The sequence below is a fragment of the Salmo salar genome, chromosome ssa01 (genome assembly GCF_905237065.1).
Source record: "Salmo salar chromosome ssa01, Ssal_v3.1, whole genome shotgun sequence".
In the NCBI taxonomy this organism is placed as follows: domain Eukaryota; kingdom Metazoa; phylum Chordata; class Actinopteri; order Salmoniformes; family Salmonidae; genus Salmo; species Salmo salar.
This window is the reverse complement of record NC_059442.1, coordinates 87,561,675-87,565,967: the sequence shown is the minus strand read 5'-3', so window position 1 is coordinate 87,565,967 and position 4,293 is coordinate 87,561,675.

Genomic DNA, 4,293 nt, shown 5'->3' with positions numbered 1-4,293 from the left:
TCACGAGGCTAGCATCGCCTTTGAATAACACACTCAATTCCTAGGTCAATCCTCAGCTGTGAATGGGGGTGCAAGAGAGCGAGTGTATCCCAAATGGCACCCTATTCCCTACATAATGCTCTAACATGAAAGTACTGCACTCTATAGGGAATAGGGTGCCATTTGGGACAAACAAGGACACAATCCATTAAATATAAAGTATATGGGAGTAGCCTACAGTATACTGTAGTAAGTCTCTCTAATGAACATCTATGTGTCAACTGCCACAATAATTGGAGGTATAACAACCAGCCTGTTTTGCCTGAGTCAATCTGTGTGTATTATAAGGTCACATTTCTATCCCAGAGAAATATCAAAACTAGAATGGAGATCCATTCATGGGTATATTCAAAATGGACGCCGGTCCACCCATCACAGAACATAGACTTGAATGGGTATCTCTATTCTACTCATTCAATTTCAATGTTTTACCCATTCCATAGACGGGTTGGTTGTTAAGCCACAAAACCTATGCGTGCGCAACTATGGGGCAAAACAGACGAGGTTGGCTTAGATTTTTGACAACATGTAAACTATATTTAGTTTCAATGTTTATTGAAAACATAAATACATTTGCACAATGAACACTTGTTGTCTCTCAAATGCATCATTACAGTTGTTGGTTACTTAGCTAGCCAATGTTAGCGTTATTAGCATTGACATAAAATCAGTCAAAACAAGACATGGTATAAAGAACAAGATAAAACAAGCTTAAACAACCCACCTACGATTCCCTAAATGGCAGCTTCTTGTCATTGTTGCTAGCTATCTGATCGTTCAGAATCATAACAATACGCGGCTTGTGGCCACATCGATGCAGGCTTCATTTTCGTGACGTTGTCAGCCAACCCATCAAATACAGCAGATGGCTTAGTTCCACTGGCATCTGATTGGGTCTAAATTATTTTATGTGAGAGAGATACACACACTATGAAACTGTACCTCACATTAGCACAACAGACAGGAAGCCTATGAGCTCTGGAGCTTTCCAGAGAATTATCTAAGTTGATATATTATATGACAGTATTTCTCAACTCCAGTCCTTGAATACCAATGGACTACCGAGTGTCACAGCGGTCTAAGACACTGTGTTAGAGGTGTCACTACAGACCCTGGTTCGATTCCAGGCTGTATCACAACCGGGCCGTAATTGGGGGTACCATAGGGTGGTGCACAATTGGCCCAGCATTGTCCAGTGTAGGCCGTCATTGTAAATAAGAATTTGTTCTTAACTGACATTTCTAGTTAAATAAATAAAATCCCCCGAACAGCACACATTTTTGTTGCAGTACATCTTTTTGTTGTGGCCCCGGACAAGCACAACTGATTCAACTTGTCAAGGATTTGATGATTAGTTGACAGGTAGAAATAGGTGTGCTTGTCCATGACCACAACAAAAGTATGTACTGTTGGGGGTACTGGAAGACCGGAGTTTGGAAACATTCAGATATGATATTGTATTTAATTATATAAATTCTATGAATTTGTACAAATGACTACATAAAATGATGGATGTCACTTTCCCCACATTCTGGCACCTTAAAGCACCTGAAATGAACTGAGAAGAGCTGAAAAGAAAAACTTGACAACACAAAATTTAAACAGGTCCTGGAAGGTGACAATGCTCCAGTACCGGAGACAAAATGTTCCATTATACTAGATTATCCACACATGCACCTTAACATTTTTATATTTTTGTACCCCAGAGAACAATATTGTACCCTAACTGTACCCTTATTTCTGAGAATGTGGTAGAGTGTGTGTTATAATAATAATCATAATAATAATAATAATAATAACAATGATATTTAATTAAGCAGACGCTTTTATCTAAAGTGTCTTAGTCATGCGTGCATATAGTTTACGTATCGAACCCATTATCCTAAAGCTGGAAGTGCCATGCTCTACCAACTGAGCTGTTGACTAGGCAGCCGTTGACCAGTCCAGTCCAGACGGACTTGGACAGGTTAGGATCCATGGATGTAGGAAGCCCACCTGTGGATGGGTGATGTGGGAACATCAGTGCCTCTCGGTGTCTGCCACGCAGCAGACAGAGAGACAGGCTCACCTGCTGACTGCTATTGACTGACTAGTGCTCAGAGCTGACCTCTACACTGTTGTTTACATCTCTACCCTGTTAGGAGACAGGCTGATTATGTGGTTCTGTTATGAAACAGTGTTCTAGAGCAGAGCATAGTAGAGTAGAGTGGAGTGGAGAAGAGTAACAGACTCATTTACCCAAAGCAACAAACAGAACTGTCAACATGGACAGGGACACATATATTCAATACTTGTGGCCCATGCAAGAATTGAACTATAACCCCTGCTGCTATTTGTATTTGTATTTATTATGGATCCCCATTCCCACTCTTCCTGGGGTCCAGCAAAATTAAGGCAGTTTATACAATTTATTTTTATTTTAATAAAATACCCATTTGAAAGCAAATGGGTATTTTTAGGTCCATTACTGAGAGACATACACTGTTAATACAGTACTAGCCTATTCTATTCTGTTTTATTATTTTCTATTTTATTCTATTCTATTGTCTCAGACAGGATAGAAACTAGACGAGTCCAAATGCCCAGCCCACACACAGTTTGTTCATAATTACCATTTATTCAATAGGCTGTCCTTTGTCATCATTTGTACAGTATTCAGCTCTAATGTTGCAACGGCTGATCACCCTTTAGTTTGAATCACCTTCTCTAATTGAGCATTTGCACATGGATCAGAAATGATAGCCACAAGGAAACCATGAGTCCATTCAATGGGCAATTATCCTGTTTCATACCAACCAAAACTAGAACTGTCATCTAAATATGTTGTTCAACTCCATTGATTTATGAATATGATTCAGAGCTTCAACAACAGTCATGATGCAGCCAGTCATCTCTGAAAAGCAAACTGAGCATGATGACATTTCTATTTCTTTCCGGAAATGAATCTAGATGTGCATCTCAAATGGCATACTGTATAGTGCACTACTTTTGACCAGTGCTGTATGGGCCCTAGTCAAAAGTAGTGCACTAAATAGGGAATAGGGTGTCATTTGGGACACACGATAGATAGCAAACATTCTCACACAGTCGCCTTGTGTTTCAGTTATTCAGACAATTCAGTCAGTGACATTTATAAGTAAATTCAAAGAAAATAATACTGTCTACCACACTAGACTGCCATTCTTAAAATCGTTCAATTAAGCCAGACTATGGCTGTCTGTTTTCCTCACTAAAGGATCTTGATAATAACCTTCCTGGCATTTCTGAAGGAGCTGTTCTTGAGGAAGAGGTTCCTATCTGGCTCCGTTTTTATACAACGTCTCAGAGCCTAATTGGCCGAGAAGTGAAGGCCTATTAACTAATAGCTATCTTTTACAGTTATATGCCAAGAGCTGAGTCAAGGATTGCATCTCAAATGGCACCCTATTCACTATTTACTGCACTATGGGTAAAGAAGTGCACTAAATAGGGAAAAGAGTGCCATTTGGGATGCAGACCAGGTATTGTAATGTATCCCCACCTCAGAACTTAGATCTCAGAACTCCATTTAAAAGTCAGATAGAAGTACAAGTACTGATATGTACCTCTTGTCACTTTATCCAATCATCCATAGACATTCTTACACTGAAAAGTATTTGATTTATTTCATTTTGACTGGTTGCTTTTAAGACTTGGACTACTTTGAAAGAGTTGTATTATTAATGTTTGCTATAGAATGGAAATGATACTGTATCCATATAAAGCATTGAAAATAAACCCTAGTAATGGTTGAGTGCTCTTTCTGCATATGAATAACCATAGAAACTAATCACATCCCAAAAACAGATAAGGATAGGATTGGAAAATGTCGGTAACCTTCCCAAAATTACCAGGTTTTCCAGAAATTCTGGTCGGAGGTATCTTTATTTCCTGCTTATAAAAAAAGTTATGGTAGAAGACATCATTTTCACAATGCGGCCTTCTACTGTCAGAAAGATTCTCTTCAAACACTTATCTTCAGTGTGTTACTATTACTATAACGTTTTTTAATTCTATGGTTTGACAAGAGGTAAAGCCTGAGAATCTCTTTCAGTGTCATTTCATACTATACATTGTATCATGCTTACTCAATTTTTAATGGCACCTATGCGTTTATTTGCTTACAGTACCTAAACAGATATCAACCGCATTTCAGCTCTAATCCAAATGGTATTACTATAAATATATCTAAACAGTGTTGGCAACATGTGCTTCATATCCTCATGGTTCTAAACA